The sequence below is a fragment of the Bufo gargarizans genome, chromosome 1 (genome assembly GCF_014858855.1).
Source record: "Bufo gargarizans isolate SCDJY-AF-19 chromosome 1, ASM1485885v1, whole genome shotgun sequence".
Taxonomy (NCBI): domain Eukaryota; kingdom Metazoa; phylum Chordata; class Amphibia; order Anura; family Bufonidae; genus Bufo; species Bufo gargarizans.
The window spans coordinates 131,447,611-131,475,077 of record NC_058080.1 but is presented as its reverse complement, the minus strand read 5'-3'; the positions used below and the strand labels follow the sequence as shown (position 1 = coordinate 131,475,077).

At 45.8% G+C, this 27,467-nt stretch overlaps 1 protein-coding gene across 1 annotated transcript in view; it reads right to left on the bottom strand.

Moving 5' to 3' along the window:
- LIMCH1 (LIM and calponin homology domains 1) overlaps positions 1-27,467 on the bottom strand; it is a 323,950-nt gene that overhangs the window by 295,872 nt on the left and 611 nt on the right. The window lies entirely within an intron of this gene.

Below are 27,467 nucleotides of genomic sequence, written 5' to 3'. Positions count from 1 at the left end.
TAAATATTTCACTTCGAGTAGCCCACTCCACCCTCTTATGCCCCCCCCCCCCACTTAGGGGTTAACAATTGAACATATACAACTGTGCCGTCAATTTGACATTTCTACAGCTAAAACTCCAGTGTACTCAGCTATGTGCAGTAGTTACTCCGTCTGTTGATCAAGATTTACTTGTTTTCTCTATGTTTGTGTTTTAAATGGATATACACACCATTGTATTCTCCATAGTGCTCTATGGACTTTAATGTGTAGTCTCATATGTTGTCATTTTCACTTTATTAAACCAATAAAAAGACAATTGAAAAGAAAAGATAGGAATGTGCCCAATGACTGGGCATGATCAGGGTTCATGTACCACATTGCTCATCTGTGAACTACAACATGCAGACATACAGTATGCCGCCAGAGGGTGCAATGGGGTTGTCAGGCCTAGGGGCTGACAACCTCAATGGTTAATGGGGGAGAAAAAACTCACCTGTTGTAATGTGCCGTTCAAGTCATTGTGACTGTGCAGTGCCCCCCAACAGTACAGTGCAAAACTGCAAAAAGGGTTCACAAATGTATTTTTATGTGGTATATGGATTTATTGTGTTTTACACGCACATGGTATTAACAGGCCATATCCAAAGCCACCACTAGATGGGGCTGGTGTCACCTCCTTCATATAGAGAGGAGGAGGAAGGAGAACATTATAGTCCTGTGATGGCTAACCTTCGGCCCTCCAGCTGCGGTAAAACTACAACTCCCAAGATGTACACTTGCTTGCTCAGTCTAAGACCCCCATTCACACAATCATATTTTTGGTCCACGTCCGATCCTCATTCTTTCCGGATTGGATGCCGACCTATTCATTTCAGTGGGGCCGCAAAAAACGCAGACAGCACACCGTGTGCTGGACGCATCCGTATTTCTGTTCCATGGCCCTGCAAAAAAGATAGAGCATGTCCTACTCTTGTCCTTTTTGCAGACAAGAATAGGTATTGCTACAATAGGTCTGCAAAAAAACGGATGCTACCTGGACCTGAAATAAATACACATGATGACATGAGGTTAACCAATAAAGACAGTAGCGAGGTGCAAAAGGTGGTAATGCCACTCTGGGGCGTTACAAATGCACCCTAACCAGTCAGTCTTCAGAAAAGTCTAGTCTGAGACAAAGGAAGTACAATTCCAATGTAGGAACTGACGGAGGAGCCATTCGCTCCATGATTTGTCATGTTCATGGGGCCTACGATAGTCCAGCTGGTCCCACCAAGAAACCCGCTGGCCACTTATTTTCTTAAAGCCATTGTCTGCTCCATAGGGACTCTTTGATGTCAGAGTTAGATAAACGTAGGTCCTGTTTTATACTGGAAGGCCATTCACAATAGAAATGTTCTCCGTGAGACAAAGCAGAACTGTTTGAAGTGCCGTGAGGAAATCCAGAGAACGTGCACCGTGCACGCCTTACAATCCAGAGCACAGACGGTCCCCTGGCTCATAACTCCCAATATTATAGTAAACAAAGTCTGTGGTAGATCCAAGCTTCTTCACATACCCAAAGATACATGCCAAACTCCACATGACGCTGCTCCCTCTCTAGTCTGTAATTATACACAGCAGTGCAGTTTATGAGGATTTTCCTGCAGCTGCATTTCTGCACCAACATCTGCATCTCTTATTTGCAGCTTTTGTTTGGTGGTTTCAATATGGATGTGTCCCAAATCTCATCCTTTGCATAGAAAATTAGGAAATCTGCATTGAAAATCCGAACAAACAATTGATATGCTGTGGAATTCAAGATCCCGGGTCAATTTCCACATGGGCACCGTGTTCATGACACTTTGAAGGTCTCATCTACTTAGCTGGTACTGTGTTATGCTGTGGATTTTCAGCTCGTAGCACTTCCCGTGTGTGTATATACCCTAATGGGCAAGTTATACCATGCATCATACATGGACATTAGTCACTTAGATGGCAGATTCCTCATATTATAGAAGGTAGGAGGAAAGAATATGTAGGCAAGAGATGGCAGCTAGATATTTGTCAAAAAGTGGGTAGATGCCCGCTTTTCCATCTTGAACCCCAGGAACATCTATACAAAGTTTAATGGAGCAGGGCTACAGTATAATAAACAGCCTGATAAGTAGAGTGGCGATTTCTCTGGAAAAAGTAGTCTAGTCTCATAAGGTCCCCTTAATACTAAAGGTAGTTTAACAATTGCGTTGCCGGAACTGCCTGCCGGATACGGAAATCCGTATGCAAACGGATATCATTTGTAGACGGATCCAGACGTGGATCCGTCTGACAATTGCATTAAAATTTTGGATCCATCCCTCCGGTGTCATCTGGTATGTATTTATTTTGCACTTTTAAAAAGGTCTGCGCATGCACAGATTGGGAAACCGGATCTGTTTTGCCGGAACACTAGGTACTGGATCCGGCATTAATACATTTCAATGGAAGTTAAAGCCAGATCCGGCGTTCCGGCAAATGTTTCGGAATTTTGGCTGGAGAAAGTACAGCAGCATGCTGCGGTATGTTTTCCAGCCAAATACTGTAAGAGGGACTGAACTGAAGACCTCCTGATGCATACTGAACAGATTGCTTTCCATTCAGAATGCATGAAGATAAAAACCCACGCGTTTTTTTTTCAGGTATTGAGCGCCTAGGATGGAACTCAATACCGGAAAAGAATAACGCTAGTGTGAAAGTACCCTTAACCGAAAGACCATCTTATGTGAAAACTGTGCAGTTTAACGTTTTCCACTGTAAAAGTACATTTTCCTTGATCTCCCCCATCGTGCTTTTTAATGGAGATGGTTATGTACAGGACATCCCAAAAAGGCTTTCCAGTCCCTCTTTATTGCATTCCTTCCAATACATATGAAAGAGTGGTACTGTAATTGGGCCCAACAAGGTCCGCTACCAGATAAGGCTACTTTCACATCTGCGACACTACAATCCGGCCACCGGTTCTAGCAGAGAATGGTGGGAATTGGCCAGACACAACTGCAGTGGTTTGTGTCTGGCCGATTCTTGGCATATTTACCAAATTGCGGCTGGATCTCCACTGGACCCCATTATAGTTAATAGGGCTGGCGGGCACTCCGGTTGCATCCGGCAGTGCTGGATTTGGAGAATTCTCTGCAGGAACAGCCTGCCGTAATCCATTCCGCAGATGTGAAAGTCTAAAGCCTAAGAAGAGTGACGCTATACTTATACAGTATGGAGCGTCATGACACATGTACAATCATGTTGCGAGAGTCAAGAAGTCACATTGGAGATCTGGGGCTTGGGGGGGGGGGGGAGAATACAAAGGGCCTTCTATCACATAAATAGACACAAGTATTATAAATGGTCCATGGCAGGTGGGGAAACCCTTTAGAAATTTCTCATTGAGAACCAGCTTTAAGTTTTGCCTTATAGGGCCACCAATGGCAGGTGGATGGTGGGTTCATAAATAGCTATTTGAAAAGAAACTGAAAAACCTTCAAGCTACTTTGAGGACTCTTGTGCAATCTCTTACAACCTGCAATCCGGGTATAGCAATCTGAAGGCACTGTACAAGGGTCACACACATCTCCAAACACTAATTATAACAAGACATGGGCAACTGGAGGTTGTAAACTGTAAAATCTAGCGGAGTACAGCACATAGTTGGTTACAGGTCTCCAATTCAGCTGTTGGCAGAGCTCCATTCAATGGATTCTGCTGAGCAACAGGGTCAAGTGACTTGGCTTCTCCCTAACCTTTAACCCCCTGAAAAGAGCTAGGCCTGTGAAATAGCGGTCATACATTTAGACTTGAGCTGGAGAGCAGCAGGGGAGTCTCCAGGCATCATGGTCTACGTTTCTGATCTAAGGGAAAATGACTTATTGGCGTGACCTTTCCACCTGTTGAGCTAAACGGTCCTAAAGGTTGGCATCTCACTTATTCTCCTCTGTCCTACACTATATCAGCACCTTCTTGTCTTAGATCTCAGCTGTGTTTATATCTCCTTAAAGGGTATGTCCATAAAGCTCTCTTCAAAATGCAAGTGCTATGGTAATACAAACGATTTTGACAGGGAAGCCCTAGATTTTGCGTGGAGCAGTCACTACAGTGGAAATGTAGTATTACAGGGATGCTATTCAAATGAAAGCTCATCCATACAAGAATGACTTTAGTCGCCAGACCAGAAGCCATTCTGGCTCACAAAGAGTGGTCCCAAATAAGCGTTCCCCCTCTAAAATGTTCGTATGTCTTAAAGGAGTTGTCCATCTTTGTTGTGCTTTGTTTTAGACCTCCTAGTATGTCTGGACCCATGAAAGGTGAGCATACTTACCTGATCATTGCCTCTGGGTTTCGGCTCCATCGCTCCCCTTCGTGCACTGCTGGTCCCAGGTGTATCCACATCAACATCCTGTTTGATGAGGGTCACGTAACCGCCAAAGCCAATGGCTCAAAACGGCGGTGATGTGTCACGTGACACATGGGTCACATGTCATCGCTGCAGCCAATCATTGGCTACGGTGGTCATGTGACCCACAAACATGATGTTGATGTGGGAACACCTGGCTCACGAGCGGGAGAGATGTAACCTAAACCCAGAGGTGGGGGGGGGGGGTTGGGACAGGTAAGTATGCTCAGCACCACCGGTCCAGCCATGTTAGGGGGTTCGAGAAAAAAAAAAGCACAACAAAAAGGTGGAGAATCCCTTTAAGAGGTCATGTGGACAAAGGCAGTTTTAATGAAAACTCCTTTAATATTTGCAGATTAGCTTGGAATGTCTCCGGATTACTATACTGCAGTGAGCATGAGGACAGTATAACAGTAGAATGAGTCTATACCATACAGCACCATAGTACAGGGCTGTCAATGCCTAGCGCATAAACACTTATGCCCTCCATGCCCCCACTGGACAGCACTACCACGTTGTCACCACCACAGCCATGAGGGGCACAGCATGGGGTCTCTAGAAGAACACTGTATGGGAGCTGAACTGGGGAGAACCTCCTAAATCTATGCCTTGTCCCAGTCTAAAATGTTTGATGTTCTTGGTGGGGTATACTGCTGCATAACATAGCTGTCAATGGCCGAAAAAAATTGGAAATGTGATCATAAAAAGGCATGAAATCCTGTGCAGGAATATTCCTCTTAAAAGTACCATCAGCTGTGACAGCATGAAACGTTTACTCAGAAGTGTAGCTTTCATATAACAACCTTTAGAATTAACAAATGGTCCCAGACATGAATGTCTTCCACTTTAATTCACGAGCAGGAGCTAATCTCCAGTCACACAGAGGAGAAACAGATACAGTAAAATAACGGAAACGCCATGGTGGGCCAAAGCATCCTCATCTTCCGTCCAAGTCTGCTGTAGAAAAAATAATCTGGGACCAGTTTATTCAGTGCACGGTGCTTGTGCTCGTTTCCTAGCTGCGTGCGAGGAGAGGATTCATTAAAACGCCTTGTGAGCCCGGGAATGTTCATCAAGCTTATTTTCTAAAGAACATCAATATAAACCAAGACGAGAGACCCACAACAGAGTGTAAAAACCCTCTGGGGTTGTGGGACACCATGGCTGATCTCCTGACCCTACAGTATGGGAACGCTGCCACATTAACCGCAGAGAAGGTCACTTTTGTTTATCATCAGCCGACCGTAAAAAACACGGTGTCATAAGCGTTGTAAAGATGAGGAGCACACTATGCAAAAAAAACATTGGCGAGGGCTGGGAAGTATGGGAAATGGGGGCACAGTCAGGTTTTAGAGCTTTTTGACTACACATTTATATATGCCAGTGCTATAGTATTTAATACTGTTGCTATCCGATATACAGACCATAATAGTCAATACTATCAAATCCCTGAGCATTATACGCTTGATGAAGTGATTTGTGAATCTTTGAATCTTGCTACGAGCAGGTCCGCAGCTGACAAATATTCTCATAGAGATCTAGGCTATAGTTCTTCAGCTATAGAAATGCTCCATGTAACGAAATATAAGGGCTCATGCACACGGCCGTAAGGCTGTGGTGCCCATATTGTGGACCACAAACAGCGCGTCCGCAATATATGGGCACCGGCCGTGTGCACTGCGTATCAAGGATGGGAACTCATTGACTTAAATGGGTTCGCAATCCGCAAGATACGGTGCAGAAAGAAGGCACGGATCGGAAGCACTACAAAGCGCTATCCATTGAATTTCAGTCCGTGCCTCCGCACCGCAAAAAGAATAGAACAAGTCCTATTTTTTTTGCAGTGCGGACCGTCTTTTGCAGATCGCGGACCCATTTAAGTCTACGGTTCCGCATCCGCATGCACTCGGACAGTGCCCTTGCATTGCGGACTGCTATTTGCGGTCCACAGCAGGGTTACAGGACACACACTCGTGTGCATGAGGCCTAAGATAGTGTCGGCTCCCAAAAAGAGATCGCACAGACTAGCTTGACAGATTTGCTAAAATAGGTAGAACTGTGCACTGAAATAAACTCTACTTGTTGCCCCCACAAATCCCCCTTAGCCATAAATATACCAGCGATCTCCAAGATGAACTCTCAGGGGTAAAATCAAGCGAACGTACCTAGTGCTCTGCTCTTCTTGTGTATGTATTCCAGGAAAACTCCCTTTAAAACCCAAAATTTCAAACCTGAAGTTAAGGCTCCATTCACACGTCCGCAAAATGGGTCCGCATCCTTTCCGCAATTTTGCGGAAAGGGTGCGGACCCATTCATTCTCTATGGGGACAGAATGTGCTGTCCGCATCCACATTTGCGGATCCGCACTTCCGCATCCGTGCTTCCGTTTCCGCAAAAAAATAGAACATGTCCTATTCTTGTCCGCAATTGCGGACACGAACAGGCATATTCTATTATGTCGGCAATGTGCGGTCCGCAAAATGCGGAATGCACATTGCCGCTTTCCGTGTTTTGCGGATCCGTGTCTCCGTGTATCCGCAAAACACATTGCGGACGTGTGAATGGAGCCTAAAGGGCATCGGTCCACATTTTTGTACCTATGACACTGGCTGACCTGTTACATGTGCACCTGGCAGCTGAAGGCATCTGTGTTGGTCCCATGTTCATATGTGCCCGCATTGCTGAGAAAAATGAAGTTTGCAACTTAGCATCTAGGAGCAACAGAGGAGTTACCATTACACCTAGCAGCTCTGCTCTCTCTGCACTTTAATTGACAGGGCCAGGTTTACTGGCGGTTTTACTGCATGGCCCGATCAATCACATGCAGCATGGAAGTAGCACTCACATAAGTACTGTGGCCCTTTCAAAACAGTGGATTGACGGGGGTGCCCACCAATCTGATGTGGATCACCTATCCAGAGGACAAGTCATAAATATCTTGAAACTGGAATATCCCTTTAAATGTTAGGAACCAGAAGCTATCTTACAAGCTACCAAGGTTCAGCATACAGACAAGCTGACTGTCCTCACAAGCCATTACTAGGTTGTAGTACAAGCTCGTAAAATCTGACGGAGAAGACAGACGATCTACACAACTAGTTCCAAAGCATTCACAGCTTCCTTCATGTAATGCACCATTCCTGGAAGTCACCAGGAAATTTACACGTCAGTCTTTGGTCAGTGATTTCCATCAATGAAGGTGAGCCAAAACCAGGTAAGGGGTCAAAAATATTTGATTGACAGAACCAGGCAATGGCAAAGCAGTGAGTGATGGGGCGCCCACAAAAAGAAGTGGAGCTTAGGTGCAACAAGGGCAAATTGGAGAATACTATGCAAAGCGTGCTCACTGCCTAGCATAGTGACGTCAAGGCTGGGACGTCACCAGCAGTCAACAAACAGACCTTGCGCTGCGCAATGCCGTGTCACAAGGGGGAGCATCGGAGCAAGGAAATCCTCTGATGCTCCACTCATATGTAGAAACAGAATAAAGAATAGATTATATCTGGGTTCAGCCCTGAACCCGGGCGATCCCTTTAAGAAAAAGTATTATAACTTGAGAATGGATCAAACAGTGTTTTATGCAGGTGAACCAGCACAGAGCTGGATAGAGGGGTTTCTGGTGACAGATTCCCTTTAAAGTAATACGGGTGCTAATGCACATGTATTGTTATTACTGGGAGGACTGCTCTGGAGAGTTGTTAATTTGGCCGGGACAGTAGGTGCCCGGATTAACATGTAACAAAGAAGTTACTGTTTAACACTAGGATCTACTTGGCTTCTTCCGGTTGGGGGTAACAAACTATTTTTTGTCTTTTTACATACTGTTTTTCTGATTGGGGACTTGGTAAGGGGGCAACTGGGACATCAGACTCCCTAAGCATGAAGGGAAGGGAAAAGAAGTAAGAGAATAAAAGTCTGGAAATTTGATTACTTTTTGGCAGCCTGAGATGCCCGCGCTCAGACTTCCCGATTTAGTTCCCATGAAGGGAATTTTAAAAGACGTTCACAATGTTTTATACAATTTAATAAAGATCACCTTAAACAAAAGAATCGGTAGAACTGTCTTGAGACTTCCACCTCCACACAAGGCCTATTCAGTGGTAGAGAAAACATACCTGCAGCCAGTTGTTTTAGTCAGGAGAGGTAGCGACATAACAAACCCAATACCTTTCACCACATGAAAGCGCTACCGCTCCCACACAGCGCAGTGCCACCCATACTGTATGAGCCTGGGAGTTGTGCAGCTGAAAACAAGTATGGATGACTGCCTCTCACAGTCCTCAGCTATCCTTCACACTGCGCCAGAAATATGTGATCGACCACGCAATCTACACGTGATGTAATAACATAATGTAACACATGCGCAGCAGTACAGTAAATGCGTAGTGTAACATATGCATCAAAGAAAACCTAAAAATTGGATATATAAGATGCCATTTAAGCTGGGAATGCCCACTAAACACATATGAATGCCCCCAAAATGCCCACTTTTAGGAAGGGTTTGTGGTCCAGTTTATGGGAGTGTGCTGCCAAAATCGAGACCGTTGACAGGTATGTATTATGGCCTGTTACAAAACTCACTTCTGCCCGACTACTGCAGTTTCTTTTGACTTTGTAAAATTCTGTAAAGTCTAGCATTTATCGCCATCTATGCCATATAAGGCTGCGTTCACACGGGCAAAATTTCCGCGCGGGTGCAATGCAGTAGGTGAACGTATTGCACCCGCACTGAATCCTGACCCATTCATTTCAATGGGGCTGTGCACATGAGCGTTTTTTTTCACACATCACTTCTGCAATGCTTTAAAATCGCAGCATGTTCTATATTCAGCGTTTTTCACGCAGCCCTGGCTCCATAGAAGTGAATGGGGCTGCGTTAATAACGCATTGCATCTGCAAGCAAGTGCGGGTGCAATGCGTTTTTCACTGATGGTTGCTAGAAGATGTTGTTTGTAAACCTTCAGTTTTTTATCACGCGTGTGAAAAACGCATCAAAACGCATTGCACCCGCGCGGAAAAAACTGAACAACTAAAGACAATTGCAGACAAAACTGACTGAACTTGCTTGCAAAATGGTGCGAGTTTAACTGAACGCACCCTGAACGCGTCCGGACCTAATCTGTCACGCTCGTGTGAACTCAGCCTAATACAATAGTGGGTGAAAGATCGAATTGTATGGCTTGAGCCAGAGACAGGAATCCAAAATACTCCAGAGGAAAGCATACTTACTTGCTCCTCAGCCTCTGCTGCCTCGCTTGGGTCCCCCTGCTGTCAACATCTGTTTTAACACCACTGCAGCCAATCGCTGGCATCTGTGGTGACCTGTCCCCTCTTGTGACCAAATGACATCACGCAAGGTTTGCTGGTCACTGCAGCAGCCAGCGATTGGATGTTGACAGCGGAGGGCCTGAACAAGGCAGGCGAGGCCGTAAAGCAAAAGAGCCAGGACCCAGCGATAGGGCTCCGGTTAGTATGCTTCCTTTCACAGATCTGCCAATCCCCCCCCCAAAAAAAAAAAAAACCTTTAAGACTGACAGACATTTGTGTATGTAGTGTCGAAAATACATATACCACAGGGGTTGCCTGTTTGGCTTGTACAGTCTATAGTACGGGTCAAATCCTAGACGAATAGAACCAACTAGTTCATAAAAACATTCATTAAAAAAATCCATCTTACAATTCTCCTTAAAGGAGGGATGCCCAACCTGCAGCCCTCCAGCTGTTGCAAAGCGACAACTCCCAGCATGCTCGGACAGCCTACAGCTATCAGGGCATTTTGGGAGTTGTAGTTTTGCAATAGCTGGAGGGCCGCAGGTTAGGCACTCCCTTCCTTAAAGGGAATTATCAGGGAGGCAATGATATGGCTGAAATAACAGAGCATGCAGTACTCACACACTGCTATGGATATATCCGAAGCTATACATTCTACACAAGGCTAGTCCGAGTAGTTTATATATTGCTTATACTTCACAAATGCTTTGCTACTTCCACTTTCAAATAAAACAAATGGCCCTGAGTAATATACTTCTACTACCTCCTTTACTTCCTGCGGGAGCAATCCATGCGGCAATTGGGAAATTAAATTCCCCTTCTACTGCAGCTGAATATTGTATGAATGGGGAGAGTCCTGACAGCCATCAGAAGAGCCTCTCCGATTTCCCCACTGACCGGATACCGGCGCTGGAGGAGCAGCCAAAGTGGATTTAAGTTAGGCAGCTGTACATGAGGACCGGAGGTCTGCTACATCTGTAGATCACGTATAAGCAGCTTATGGTCACTTTATATAGGACATCATAAATAAGAGCTTTGGTGTACTTATACGCACATCTTTACAAGCCATTCTAATGTTTTACCAATGCATTAAAAGTGAAAATGAAACCATTTTCCAAAAAGATCCTATTTAGTGTCCACAGTTCCAATGCAAGTCTATGGGTTTCTACGGTTACAAACAAGCCCTATGCACATGAATCCTGCTTTCATACTCTCTTCCCTCTTTTCTCTACTTCCTAATGAGGCTGAATGACTATGGGGCACATTTACTAATGAACTTTACATCTAAAAAAGTGTCAAGAGTATCGCAAATCCCTTTTCTGTCTGGCTGTGCGCCAAAATTGTGGCTGGTTTTGCAATTTATACGCCAGTTGGGCGTGACAGGAGTGAGGCGGGGGTTGTGCTGCCAGCCACAGCAAATTTACTGACATTTACGCCTGGAGGGACTGGCGTAGATTTTACTCAAGGTGCACAGACTGCCACAGATACATCTAATTTATAATGAGGTGTGCGCCTCATCATAAATTGGGCGTATCTAGCGGCAGCGCAAAGGGGGAAACTAAGACCGGTGTAAAAAGCTGGTATTATTAAATGTGCCCCTATGTATTTTCTGTAGATTGAGGATCTGAAAAATACGGATCCTGTCCATGTTGCGTCCGCATTTCTTGCGGACCCATTCACTTCAATGAGTCTGTGGTCCAAGTACAGAACATGCTCTATTGTTTTGCGGAATAGGCATACAGATGCGGAAAGTACACAGATCATCCACATTCCGCATCTCCCGGTCCCCAAAATGCAGACCACGAAGATAATGGGATCACAATAAAAAAAAAATTATGATTACACTTACCGGTAATCGGATTTTCCAGACCCCACGACAGCACCTTAGAGAGATGGCTCCGCCCCAGGACAGGAAACCTGCAGCATAAAAAAGGTGGAGCCGCTCTCCCACCTCAGTGAGTTTCCAGAGCATGAGAGGGACTCCCCCTTACGTTAGTTTAATTTACATACTGTATATATATATTTTTTTGTTTTGTTTGCGCAACACCCGTGAACACACAGACTTATACCAATAGGGAGGGAATAAAGAGGTGCTGTCGTGGGGTCAGGAAAATCCGATTAAAGGTAAGTGTAATCATCATTTTTCCCCTCCCCCACGACAGCACCTTAGAGAGAGATTTCAGAGATTATCCTCAGGGTGGGTGACAGAACTCAAAACCTTAGTGCCAAAAAGAAGGTCAGAGATAGAATCAAGCTGAAGCCTATAGTGCTTATAGAAGGTGGACGGAGAAGACCAGGTGGCCCCCCGACAGATCTGTTCAATAGATACGCTGGCCCTCTCTGCCCAAGACGTGGACACCGCCCTCGTGGAGTGAGCCCTCACAGAAATAGGGGGAGACACGCCGGCTACTGAATATGCCAAGGATATAGCTTCTCTAATCCACCGGGCAATAGAAGCCTTAGAGGCAGTATTACCTTTTCTTGCCCCACCGAACAGAACAAATAAGGCAGAGGACTTCCTCCAGTCTTTAGTCACCTCCAGGTACTGCAAAATGCACCTCCTGACATCCAGAGAATGCAACTCCTTCTCTCTATCATCCTTAGGCTCTGAAAAGAAAGCTGGGAGAACTACCTCCTGAGCCCTATTAACCCTGGAAGGAACCTTTGGCATAAACCCAGGATCTGGTCTGAGAACCACTCTGTCCTCTCTGATGGACATAAAAGGGGGGTTAATAGAGAGGGCCTGCATCTCCCCAACTCTTCTGGCTGAAGTTAAAGCTACCAGCAAAACTAGCTTAAGGGAAAGTATTTTAACCAAGCAAGATGCTAGAGGTTCAAAGGGGTGTCTGGTAAGGGCATTAAGTACTAAGTTAAGGTCCCAGGGAGGAAACCTAGGGCCTGCTACTGGCGTAATCCTATCCACTGCCTTAAAAAACCTAACCACCCGAGGGTCCATGGCCAAACTTCTTCTCCCCAGAACTGATAAGGCTGACACCTGCACCTTTAGTGTACTCTTTACTAACCCGAGGGACAATCCCCTCTGTAAAAATTCCAACACCTGAACTACGGAAAATTCTAACGGCCAGGAAACCACTTCTGTGCCTATAAAAGACAAGAACTTTCTCCATACTCGTGCATAAATAACATTTGTCACCTCCTTCCTACTTTTCATCAAAGTGGAAATGACTTCCTCAGAGAATCCCTGACTGGCTAAAAATGACCTCTCAAATTCCATGCCGAAAGATGTAGGGACCCTACTTCTGGATGGAACACAGGACCCTGAGATAATAGATCTGGAATTTCTGGCAGGATCCATGGATCCAAGACTGACATTGCTCTCAACAGGGAAAACCATGCCCTCTTCGGCCAGAAGGGGGCTATCAGGATAACCCTGGCTCCTTCGTACCTGATCTTCCTTACTACCAGAGGAATCAGCTGAAGCAGAGGGAAGGCATAGCCTAGTGGAAAATCCCATTTCTGGAGAAAGGCGTCTACCTCAGATGGGCACTCCTCTGGACTGAGGGAGAAAAAATCCTGTACCTTTCTGTTCTCTCTTGTGTCGAACATATCTACCGAAGGTAAACCCCATAATCTTACTATCTGGGGAAAAAAAATTGGATTCAGAGACCACTCTCCCTGACGCAGTCTGTGGCGACTCAGGAAGTCTGCTCGAGAATTCTCTACCCCTCTGATGTGAATGGCCGAGAGATGAAGCACTCTCCCTTCTATCTCCTCGAAAATCCATCTCGACTCCCTCAGTAAAGAATCTGACCTGGTCCCTCCCTGACGATTGAGATATGAGACCACTGTCCGATTGTCGGACATCACTCTCACATGTCTGTTCAGGATCATCGGAAGAACCGCTCTCAAGGCCAGCAAAACTGCCCTCAGCTCCTTCCGATTCGATGAAAACCGTCTCTGACCCTGGGACCACTCTCCCTGAAAGATCCGATCCTCCACATGAGCCCCCCAACCCCAGGGGCTGGCGTCTGTAGTAACCAACACCGGTTCCGGAAAGGACCAGGGAAGTCCCTGATTCAGATTTCCTACCTCCTTCCACCAATCTAGGGAAGAGAGTCACCTTTGATAAGCTCATCACTGACTCCAGGGATGCCCCCGCACGTTTGGTGGCAGCCAAGATCTCTACCTGTAACTGGCGGGAATGTCTCTGAGCCCACTGGACTGCTGGTATGCAGGAAGTTAGAACTCCTAACAGAGACATAGCTTTTCTTATAGACAGGTTCCGTTCTAACTGAACCCTCTGAACTATTCCCTGAACCCCAGCTACCTTCTCGTCTGTGAGGAAAGTTCTCTCCAGCCTGGAATTTAAAACCAGACCCAGAAAAACCTGGCTCGTTGACGGCTCCAACCTGGACTTTTGGATGTTTAACAGCCAACCCAGAGACCGAAGAACCTCCATAACCCGATCCAGAGACTTGGCACACGCCTCCTGGGACTGGGCTACCACCAGAAAGTCGTCCAGGTAAAGCAAAAATGTGATGTCCTCCCTTCTGATGAAGGAAGCCATCTCCGCCACTACCTTGGTAAAGATCCGAGGTGCCATGGAGAGGCCAAAGGGAAGAGCCTGGAACTGAAAATGAAGAAGTCCCACCTCGGTCCTCACTGCCACCCGGAGGAATCTCTGGTGATCTGGATGGATCGGAATATGCCGCTTTCTCGAGTAAAGAGTCAAGCTCTGACCCGAAAAGAAACTGGCCATCACAGGGAATGCTACAAAACCTCAACTTGGATGACAGATCTCCCCCTTTCCAATTCTTAAGCCACAAAGCACGTTGCGCAGAAATAGAAAGGGAAGCGGTCCTTGCTTCCAGCCTCACCGAGTCCACCGCGGCATCTGCAATAAAATCCGCAGCTTTCTGGAAGGTCGGAATTGAAGCCAATAACTGCTCCCTAGGGCATTTTTCCCTAATCTGCCCTTCTAGCCTCTCCAACCATAGTGACATAGACCTTGCAACAACCGTGGCAGCTATACTAGGTCTGAAAGCAGCCGCAGAAGACTCCCACGCATTCTTAAGGGAAGAGTCAATTCTGTTATCTAAGGGGTCCTTTAAGAATCCCATGTCCTCAAAGGGCAGTGAGGATTTTTTAGAAATCTTGGAAATGGCTACATCCAGCTTAGGGGCCTTGTACCAAGATGTAGACGCTTCTTCCTCGAATGGATACTTCCGTTTGAAGGTTTTAGAAATGAACGGCTTTTTATCCGTTTTTTTTCATTCCTTTTCTATCACTGCTGAGATAGACCTATGGACCGGGAAACATCTACGCTTCCTTTCCCTAAGACCCTCAAACACAACATCCTCTACCGACCTATCCTCCCTGGTATCTTCTAACTCCAAGGTAGATCGGATAACTTTTAACAATTTGTCCGTATCTTCCGCTGGAAATAGGAACTTTCCTTCTTTAATATTATCCTCCGAAGAAAGGGAATCATCAGAGTCCTCGTTCCTGGAGAAAGAGTCGCTATCCTCCGATTCCACGTCGGACTCCTGCCTCACTGCTCTTCTCCTCTTCCTACTTCTCAGGGAATTTTTAACTTCAGACATGATTGACTTAAGGTCTTTCAAAAGACTTGGAGTCTCCTCAGCCACCGTCTTCTCAATGCACTGCTGACAGAGCTTTTTAGTGTAAGAAGAAGACAACGGGCACTTGCAGATAGGGCATTCTTTGTTCTTTTTCTTTGCCGCCACCTTCTTAGGTACCGTCTAAGAAAAACGGAACACACCAACACTGAGAACAGTCCAGATCTCTCTAACAACTGAGAATAGGACTCACAATACCGGTGGCAAGATCTTCACATCCGCACTTTCAGACCTCCTCTCTTCGTCCATAGTGGGGGCAACAACCTGCACTGATACAACAATGCCTCAATTACAAACTGCCACCAAGTGTTCCTCTCACCTGAGAGATCACCGCTCCTGCAGACCCACCACGCCAAAATCGCCGTGGAACCCCTCTGGTCCACTTTCTGGCCTCTGGATATCAGCTATTGGCGTCCAGAACAACCCGGTTCATCATACCTGCCTGGAGACGGTTTTAAAATTACCGGGATGCCGAACTTCCGGTCACCTGACCGGAAGCACACGGCCGTGGAACGCACGGCCGTGGAACACATGGCGCTTCCGGTTACAGACGCCGCTTCCACATCCGGCGGCGTCTCGGCGAGTCTGCAAAGCCAGTAAGGCCCTCTGGCCCTCTTCCAGCCGCCGGCGCCGTCCTCCTCGCCTGAGGGACCAGCACCTTCTGCCCTGTGCCCAGTGGAACGCACGGCCGCCTCCGGAACTTCATCCCCGCGCCTGCGGGGAACAATCGGGCAGGTACCGACTGACGCTCCAACCCTCCGGCTTCTACCGGGACTTCCAGGTCAGGACGACACTGCAGGCTCCCGTACCAGGACAGGAAACCTCACTGAGGTGGGAGAGCGGCTCCACCTTTTTTATGCTACAGGTTTCCTGTCCTGGGGCGGAGCCATCTCTCTAAGGTGCTGTCGTGGGGGAGGGGAAAAAAAGTGGATGGTACGCAGACTGCATCTGTATTTTGGGTATCCATGATTTGCAGACAGCAAATGAAACACAACAAACATATGGGGTTGTGTGCATGAGGCAGTTAGAAGCATGGAACAGATGAAAGAAGGAGAGATTTATCAAAACCAGTGCAAAGGCAAACTTTCTTAGTAGTCCATAGCAAGCAATCAGATTTGGAAAATGAAAGGATCAGTCTGATTGGTTTTCCTATGCACCAGTTTTCATACATTTCCTTGTCACCGTGGAGACGCATTGGTTTTCACAGAAGCACCAGAACAAGAGAGCGGTTTTCGTTCAAAAGCATTTGCAAAGTTTTCATTCTGCATGCATTAAAATTTAATTGCAAAAGTATTCATACCCTTAAAGGGTTTCTGTCACCTGAAAAATGGGTATTAAGCTGGCAGACATTAGCGATGTGCTAATGTCAGCTGAATATAACTATATTAGAGCCATCTCACTGCCTAAAGCCTTTAGTGAGAAAACCGAACTTTTATAATATGCTAATTAGCCTCTAGAAGCGGGGGGGGGGGGGGGGGCGTTGCCCCTGCTCCTAGAGGGTCAGTTTGCCTACCTCTTTTCACGCCCTTCTTCTCTTGATTGACAGGGCCAGGGCAGTGCTTCTCTCCTCCCACCGGGCGTGTGTGCAGTGTAAATCTCGCGCCGTTCAGGCGCAGTGAGGAAGCCAGCAGCCGCCGAGCGTCCTACCCTCACTGAACAGCGCGAGATTTAGGCCTCGTTCACACTTCAGTGTTTGGTCAGTGATTTCCATCAGTGATTTGTGAGCCAAAACCAGGTGCAGCTCTAAACATAGAACAGGAGCAGATCTTTCCCGTCTACCTCATGTCTGTGGAGGCTCCACTTCTGGTTTTGGCTCACAAATCACTGATGGAAATCACTGACCAAACACTGAAGTGTGAACTAGGCCTTACACTGCAGACACGGCTGGCGGGAGGAGAGCAGCGCTGCCCTGGCCCTGTCAATCAAGAGAAGGGAGTGGCCAGAGGTTGGCAAACGGAGCCTCTAGGATCAGGTGCATCGTTCCCCCCCCAGGCTAATTAGCATATTATAAAAAGTTTGTTTTTCTCAATAAAGGCTTCAGGCAGTGAGATGGCTCTAATATAGTTATGTTCAGCTGACATTAGCACATCGCTGTCAGCCAGCTTAATACCCATTTTTCAGGTGACAGAAACCCTTTAATTAGGAATAATCTAATATACACGTACTGACAATTCCTCCATGTATTCCCCGGCATGCATGACTGTAAAGCTCTCCGCTCGACTTCCTCACTTATAGTCATTAAACATCACTTAAACATCTGTGGTTGCAGGGATCTACAGAACAGCGCTGCCACTGGTACAGTACAATGTTTGGCCTTGTTCACAGCTGGGAGGAAACAAAATGCAGATCTAGCATGTCCTGCTGCCTGCTGGGGATACTGCTGACCGCCACCACAACATAACCTCCCCAGGGAGCGCTCCAGCCATTGTCTCACTTCAGTCTACACAGGAACTGCAATGCGAGGTGCGTCTAATATTAGATGACCAAAGCACACTTGTAACTTTCCCAGGCACGCCCTGACCATGATGTCACCAAAACACAAGTATTTTCCACCCAAAAACATGATTTCATTCTAGCATACCCTTCTCAGACTCAGGAGATAAGTCTGATATGGTGGGATTCTGATCCGTGTGCATTCAACACGTAGGTTTAAGAAAGAATTAGTAATCTAATACAAATACACACACTGACCAAACATCTGACCCCGGTGTCCCCGATACAGGATGGAATACCAAATAGTCAGCGACAGCAACTAGTAATGTCTGGCCATACACGAAGGGGGAGGTTTATCAAAACTGGTGTAAAGTAGAACTGGCTTAGTTACCCATAGCGACCAATCAGATTCCACCTTTCATTTTTCAGAGCACCTTTGGAAAATGAAAGGCAGACTGATTGGTTGCTATGGCAGCTAAGGCTACTTTCACACTTGCGTTCAGAGCGGATCCGTCTGAGACTGATCCGCACGGCCAGGCGGACACCCGAACGCTGAGCGGAGCGGAGGCTGAACGCTGCCAGACTGATGCATTCTGAGCGGATCCGCATCCACTCAGAATGCATTAGGGCAGTACGGATGCGTTCGGGTCCGCTTGTGAGCCCCTTCAAACGGAACTCACAAGCGGACACCCGAACGCTAGTGTGAAAGTAGCCTTAGCCAGTTTTGATAAATCTCCCTCAAAGACAAAAATATTCTGAGTCATTTATTAAAGGGGTTATCCAAGACCTATAATGCCCCCCTCCAAATGCCGAGGCCCCGCACACAGATTGTACTTACCTCGCCACCCAGCTCCCGCATTGCTTCTGACGTCGGGACGGCCTCCGCTGCATCTCCCTTTTGCGCAGATGAAAACATCCGGCGTCAGGGGGGAGCAGCCAATAGCAAGCCGCGACAGGAATTTTGAAATCTTACCAACTACTTGCCCTGTGACTTGAAATGTTAAATATGTCATTTTTAACATACGTTAAAGGGGTTATATGAGATGATGCAAAACACGCCCAAAGCTAGGGTTTGTGTTAAAATAATAAAAAGATCCCATACCCACCAGCTGATCTCCTGTATACAGTGCTGTACGGCATGAGCTCGCGGAGGCTACTGATTGGCTGCAGCAGGCAGATGGGGTATGCGGCTACATCACTGCTGTAGTCATGTAAACACCAGACCGGAGCGGATTCGTTTTAGCACAAATTCTGACTTTGGGCAAGTTTTCATCATCTAGTCTAGGATCTTCATCATTACTGGGGTGAATCTCTGCCATATATCTGCACATGGTGCCATATTCGACAGCTTAACGTCGAAATATTTAACAAATAAAGACATACTACAGATATGGATTAAAATGGCCGCGGTCTTTATTAAAGGGGGGTAACCATAAATGTTAACAAATCCATCAATCATTAACGCATTAAAATTCCCACAGATGTTAATTAAAGTTCATTAAGGCACTGATCATGCCGTTTTTTGCTGTCCGCAAACCGCGGATCCACAAAAAACGGAAGCCGTCCGGGTGCCTTCCTCAATTTGCGGAAGGGAACGGGCGGCCGTCAATATAATGCCTATTCTTGTTTGCAAAGCGCGGACAAGAATAGGACATGTTATATTTTTTTAGCTGGGCCGCGGAACAGAGCAACAGATGCGGACAGAACACGGAGTGCTGTCCGCATCTTTTGCGACCCCATTGAAGTGAATGGGTCCGCATCAGCTCAGATGCGGACCCAAACAACGGTCGTATGCATGAGGCCTAAGGCTGAGCAACTAACCCCCCCCATTTAACAAAACCGTGACTAAAATGTTTTTTCTGCTTGGATCTTCAGACGCTGACAGCGCTCCCTAGGGTCAGTGGTGACCGCCATATACCAACAATACCAACACCTGTGTCTCAATGACACCATGAGGGGCGAACACCAAATTTTTGGCCCCCCGCCCCTGTCAACATCACTGGTAAATGTTCCCAATTTTGAGAGAAATTACGGCTTTTGACAAATAGAATTAGCAGATGGAAAGTCAATCTGTCAATCACAGCTAACTGCAGGCTGCGTGGAAGTGTGTCCTGTATAACCGAGGCTTTCACATGAGAAAAACAAGGAGTATAACTCCGAAATATGGCATGTGATGGAGGAAAACTGGGGACAAACTCCTTCATACACATAGATGCTACCATCAGCAAACCATGTATGTGTTGTCAATGGGGAGAGAGGAGAAAGCCACTGCCAGACACCTCTGGTGGCATCTTATCTCCTGGGAGAACAAAGGATAAAGCAAAAAAATAAAATAAAATTCAGTTCACCCGATTCTTCTCTCCCCAACATCAGTCTGGAGACTCAACCCACCTTTCTCAACAATACACTAACGAGTAAGGAGGCCCATCTCAGACATTGATGGCATGTAGCTAGTATATGCCATCAATGCCAATAAGTCTGGGTCCCAGAGGTGGGACTCACACATATCTCCATAATGGGGCCCCCAAAACTCAAGTGCAGCATGGTCTCCATTCACATCTATGGGTGTGCCAAAAATAGCCAAGCAAGAAGTGGCTGAGCGTTGGCTTGGCCATCACCAAGACTCCCATAGCAATGAGTGAAGAGAGGTTGCGCGCTTGCGCAGTGCGCTCTTCTTTATTTCAGGGGGGTCTGTTCTGAAGATAGGAGCAGGTTGGGAGACCTGCACCTATCTGACATTGGTGGCATATCCTAGCGATATTCCACCAATGTCTGAGATGAGCCAACCCCTTTAGGTTAAACCCCCACAAAACATAATAATACACTGAAGAACTGTGCCAAATAGACCCCTATCTGATAAACTCGACACTGCTACATTACAATAGATAGATTTTTAATATGGTAGCCTAATAGTTGCTTGGTTTTATAGACACAGACCCTCTTGCAGGCTCAAGGCAACTCCAGAAAACCAATGCACTTTGCCTTCAGTATATAAAAATGCTTAGAAGTTTCAAATACCTATATAAATATGTAACAGCAGAGCCCATGAAGCACTGTCATAATACACAGCCAGCCAGTGCACCCATGCTCTGAAGACTGGTAGGGAGCAGACATTCAGCAGATCTTCCACATGTTCTCAAGAGCAGAAGAAGAAAGCCAAGTCAGTATTTACTCGGAGGTGAGACATCTGCTCTATGACCTGTACTTACTGCTGAAGCCTCAACTCAAAGAATCCTCCTTCTATCACAGATCAGTTTTTATATTTCAGATGGCTTCTGTAGTTTAGCGCACAGTATATCAGCCAAGGACTGTCACTAAAGCCATCATAGGTTAGACCACACAAGCCAAAAACCCCAACCACCCCACCATGGCTGTATGATTTTGTGGGTATTTTGCGTGACCATTGTCGCTTTGGGAGGGACAGGGATTGCAGCACCTGGACCCTTCAAAGATCTGTCCATTACTAGAAAAGGGTGTCTGCATTTCTTTTTGACAAACAGAGATACTCTTGTACCATGGGCTAGGTCAGATATTGCAGGTACATGGTTGCTGGGGTGCAATACCAGACATAGCTCATGGACGGAGAGGATACATTTCTGGGAAGAAAATACAGACTTTTAACCCTTCATTTAAAGGGGGTTGTCCACTCCAGAAATGTATGGAAAATAGATATTGTATATTGATGGGTTCGCTTACTATCTCAGGAACGGGGCCCTGGCATGAATGGAGAGCATGTGGTTTTCTTTACTCAGTGCTATGGGAGTTCTGAAAATAGTGAAGCGCTGGCTCAAGTATTTTGATAAGTCCCATAGCAGTTAATGCAGGAGAGAATGACGCTCATTCACATGACCGCTCTATTCACAGTGGGTCCCAGAGGTGGGACACACACAAAGACATTTATGGCATTTTCTATAAATATAGTCCAGAGTCCAGATGGGTCAACACCTTTAAAGTGGCTAATGGACAAAAAAAAAAAAAAATCCTAATCATGAACAGGAACTTAAAGGGGTTGACTCATGAAGACAACTTATGTCTTATTGCAACAAAGCTGACCCGACAACCAGTTGAAGATGCGGGTCCATCTTCTGAAAACACCTGTTATTGCTGATGTAAGTTGTAGTCGGCCATGTATTGTATGATTGCAGCAGGAGCAATGCAGTATTACAAGCGGGCCAATCAAAACATGCATGAGCCAGGTCCACCATCAGCCGCTGAGGTTTACTGCACTTTTCTCTGACTTAGGGCTCATGATGCACACGACCGTTGCCTGTTTTGCGGTATGCCAAACACGGACACCGGCCATCTGCATTTTGCGGAACAGAACAGCCGGCCCCCTAATAGAACAGTCCTATCCTTGCCTGTAATGCCGACAATAATAGGAGATGTTCTAATTTTTTTTACATACAGACACAGAATGCACACAGAGTCATTTCCATTTTTTTGCAGCTCTATTGAAGTGAATGGTTCTGCATACGGCCCCAAAAAAACCTGAATAGACAAGGAAAAAAAATAAGTTGGTGTGCATGAGCCCTTATGCTTCATGCACAAGACTGTAGTTGTTTTGCGCTCCACAAAATATGGATACCGTCCATGTTGCATCCGCATTTTTGGCAGACCCACTGACGTCAATAGGTCTGTATTTGGCAGATGATCTGTGTGCTTAACGCTGGGTTCACACCTGAGCGTTCGCGATGGAGCGCTCTGTATGCGCGATTGTACGGGCGTTTGCAATCGCGCATACAGAGACAAGCGAACGCCCATTGTCGCGCGTTCCCGAAAGTCTATGTACGGGAACGCGCGACAAGACGCCCCAAAGAAGCTCATGTACTTCTTGGGGCGTCGGGCATTTTACAGCGCGATCGTATGCGCTGTAAAACGCCCAAGGGAGAACCATGCCGATAGGGAAGCATTGGTTTCTCCTTGTTGAGCGTGATGCAGACCACGGACCCATTGAAGTCAATGAGTCCACAAAAAATGCAGATGCAACAAAGACAGTATCCATATTTTAAAGATCCACAATTTGCGGGCCACAAAATAGATACTGTCGTGTGCATGAGGCCTTACAGAGGACTATCCTGAGCAGGGGACCCCCTGTATGACACCAATATGCACTGACGCAGCCTATGGACAGAGGTTGTCTTAGCGAGTCAGTGGGATATGTTGGGCGTCATTGTTTGATGGATCAGTCACTGGTTGATTTCCATTTTTATGCTCTGTTGCTGGAACAGAAAAACTAAACTCATAAAGCAGAAGTGGCCTTGGCCTAAGCTGGGTTGACTGACAACTTCCGTTACCTACCAGCTACATAACGATCACCTATGTGTCTCCAGGAATCTATTCTTACCCTGTATGCTATGGGAGTACCTGCAATACTGATCTGGTCCAAATGAAATGTACACCAGGCTTGTGTAAGAGGAGCCACCATGTTAATAATGCAGGGCTTGACTACAGAGAGAAGCCACGATACTATACAGCTGAGGTCTGACCAGCCTGCTCGTCACGTTCACATCTTCCGAAACTGCCACCATAAGAGGATTCCTGGATAAAATCCTAGTTCCTGGGATATGCAGTATACAGGCTGAGCTACAATACGGCCCGAAACACTTGTGTAAGAGAACAATGAGCCCATTCTATGGATGACAAAAAAAAAGAGATATGATACTTCTGAATTCCATCCTGAAGAAACCTCAGGGGAGAGGGCCTTTGCCTTGTTTGTAATCTCCACTATATGAACACCACACGGAGCATAACACACGAGCCCCACTGTCATTTCCTGCTAATACACCCTCACAGCAAAAAAACGAGAAAAACGGACATCATATAATATTGCCTCTCTTCCTTCCTACAGTACCAGATTTCAGTTAATTACAGAACATCCTTATACCAGAATCTTAGATATAGTCAAGTCTGCAGAAGTTTTAGGCAGGTGTAGACAAAATGAAAGAATGCTTTCAAAAACAGGAGTGTTAGGCCTCTTTCACATGGGCGAGTTTTCCGTGCGGGTGCAATGCAGGAGGTGAACGCATTGCACCCGCACTGAATCCGGGCCTATTCACTTCTATGGGGCTGTGCACATGAGCGGTGATTTTCACGCATCACTTGTGCGCTGCGTAAAAATCACAGCATGCTCTATTTTGTGTGTTTTTTACACAACGCAGGCCCCATAGAAGTAAATGGGGCTGCGTGAAAATCGCAAGCTTCCGCAAGCAAGTGCGGATGCGGTGCGATTTTCACACATGGTTGCTAGGAGACGATCGGGATGGGGACCCGATCATTATTTTCCCTTCTAACATGGTTATAAGGGAAAATAATAGCATTCTTAATACAGAATGCTAAGTAAATTAGGGATGGAGGGGTTGAAAAAATAAATAAAAAATAATTTAACTCACCTCATGCACTTGTTCACACAGCCCGGCTTCTCTTCTTTCTTCTTCTTTGAGGAAAAGGACCTGTGGTGATGTCACTGCGCTCAAGTCACTACAGGTCCTTTTCCTCAAAGAAGAAGAAAGAAAAAGAAGCCGGGCTGAGCGAACAAGTGATTAAGGCGAGTTAAATTTATTTATTTTTTTAACCCCTCCATCACTATTTTACTAAGCATTCTGTATTAAGAATGCTATTATTTTCCCTTATAACCATGTTAGAAGGGAAAATAATAAAATCTACAGAACACTTAACCCAAACCCGAACTTCTGTGAAGAAGTTCGGGTCTGGGTACCAAACATGCCGTTTTTCCTCACGCGCGTGCAAAACGTATTAAAACGTTTTGCACTCACGCGGAAAAATTTTGCATTTTCCCGCGACGCACTGGCTTCCTATCCGGCCCTTACATACGACGCCCGTGTGAAAGAGGCCTTAGGCTTTCCTAAAAGCAGATAAACCTGGGTAAAGATTTAGACAACCTGACAGATCAGTACTGTTCAAGGGCTTACATTTGCTGGGCTTCTTTGTACTTCTGGGGGTAATGCCCTTACATTCTTCCACACACATGAAACCTTTCCAAGAATCCAAAAACTGCAGCTTTATACTAAAATTATAAAGGCCAAGCAAGTGTCTCCAGTTTCTCTCGCCACATTCCTCTACTGTGGTTACCAAGAAAACCAAAAATAATACTGGAACATTCTGACACCACACGACCAAGTGATGCCTTACAACAAGGGGACTACTGACACTATTTCCAGTCCTGGACAGCAGCAGGCTGATAACAAATATAGCAAAACGAAACTGTGCTGCGTCACCTGTGACTCCTCGTACAGCTATCCAGTGTCATCTACTTTTCTGCTTTTGCCTTGTGACAAGGTTTTTTTTTTTTTTTAAACATAATTACAAAATAAACATTTCAGTACATTAGGCCTGATTTATTTTTTTTGTCCAGAAAATCACAGTAACACAGTTAGGGACCTGTGGGTTCTACTGGCTTTATTTTTTATAGATTAAACCATGACAAAGCTTATATGTGGAATTGTGTCACGATCAGCCCTATTCTACTCCTTCTACTAGACCAGGAGGTCTCCTGACTTTATCCCTCAACATCTTCATACACTACTGGTCTGCATGGACCAACTCCATGATCTGCTCAGTGTTCTGCATAGCTAGATTACAACACCAGTCTTTGAAGGTCACTAGTGTACCATGATTTGAAGAAAGAAGATGCAAAGAGGTATCTCCCAAGGAAGAAGAACCATCTCTCTAGCACCACCTTGTAGAAGTGGCTACCTACAAGTCCAAATCAACATTTTAACAAGCCTCGTGATATGACAAGGCAAAATAACCAAGCCAAACATCCATCTGTAAACAGCCATTTTGGGGTGCTTACCCTCAGTACTGAGCAGGATTCTGGCTGGGTGGGCACAATGTTTTGGATACAGCTTAAGCGGGGTACTGGCTGTACTTAAAGAAAAGACCCAATATGAGGACTTACTGGAAATACTCAGTGGTATGGAAACTTTTTGGCAATGCTCCATGGGAAATCAAAAGGAAAGAGGTATCTCCCAAAGAAGAGAACCTAATGCCACCTTGTGGAAGTGGCTCGCTAGGAATCAAAATTAACTTTATAACAAGCTTTGGGATATGACAAGTGAAAATAGCCAAGCCAAATTTCCATCCGTAGCCAGCTGTGTTGAGGTGCTTGCCCCTGATCAGTAAGCAGTAGTATTCTGGCTGGCTGGCTGCATCTTAGGTAGGGCACTTTTCTTGGGAGATACCTCTTTGCATACTGTTTTCCCATGGATCATTGCCAATATAAGTCCCCATACCATGCAGCACTTCAGTGAGTCTCCATACAGGACTGGTCTCTTTAAGCACAGTCAGGACCCTGCCAAGGAAGAAGATCAAGTAAGTCCTTTAGAAGTTAACAGTCTCCATCAACTGGATCTCAAGCGAAACCCAGAAGAAAAATGTCCAGGTCTCGGTATACATTACAACTTGAGAACATCCCTGTATAAGACGGAGGAAAAAAAAGTGATGTAGAATGGCCTTCTGGAACTGATGCACAAGTCAGAGGATCTGTCCAAGGTCCAACGCTAATTGTAATGAGAAGGGCCTTATAGCGTGCAAATACACATTCTACCCCTGAAGAAAGGTCTGTACACAAGTAGCAGAAGAAATAATAAGAAGGTGTAAACCTCCAGAAATGCTTGCATGAGGCATGCATATTATGACTATAAAGAGGAATGGACAAGCACATTGTCTAATACATTACATATTAACAGTGAGAGCCTGGCCAGCAGTGTAGATACACCACCATCATCCTTCATAGACAACTATAGCTATATCTATATGTATTAAATGTCCGATTTCATACAAGAGTAAAAAAGACCAGTTTGGCCTGGATATAAATCTAGACATTCCTTGCACAAGTTTAACCTAAAACTACCACAGAGGCTTGTACTACAGTCATTTTGCCACCGCAACCTGTGGCTGAACCAGGAGCTCCAGCCACAAATCTGACAGCTGCATCATTGCCATTAATACTTTGCATTGACAGTTCATATAATATTACAACACAGCTTGAAGTATACCATTCATATTACATATATGATTATAGACTATATACAAGATGCTGTAAACGCTGACTAGAATTCCCTGCTGGATCACACCTTCATCCCTATGAATCCGAGCACTATACCACTTCCAAAATGAGGGAGAAAAAAATAAAATAAATCTGCATTCCGCCTGCGTCCTCACAAAAGAAACAATTCAGTGCCTTGAAGGGCCCGAAGCTTGAGCTGCCTCACAGTAGCAATGCAATGGAAAGTTCTGCAGGCTTTTCAGAGTCCCAGCGAACAACAGACGTTGCAATCAATCACACAATAATGCGTGTGCTGCTTAGCCCAGAAAGACACTTCTTTTCCCATAACCATCCCTTTTCCCAATTTTTACCCCTTCGCAGCTGCACAAGTCATTGGCACAGGAATGCCTGGCCAAGTAAAAGAAGTATCAGGCAAACTGTAGCAAAATTAAAAAAAGAGGAGAATAACAGCGTGTTTCCAGCCAGGAAGCGTCTGTGCCCCCTCTTTTTTTCCCCCTGGTCTCCCATTCTAAACAGAGATGAATAGGGCTCTGTGTTCAGGAGCTGTCAGCTAGAAGGCTATGGCCACAGCAGGTATGCAGTCCCCATGGCATGGTCACACTCAAATAGTAGCAGCTAGAAGAACCTCTCTGGCATTCAGCTGTCTCTGTGCCATGCATGGGCACCACTGGCACTGTAAGAGGATGCAGATCTGGAAAATATAGGTCCTTCTGCCTGTCACCCAGCTACTGGGTACACACTAGCTATTCCAGCC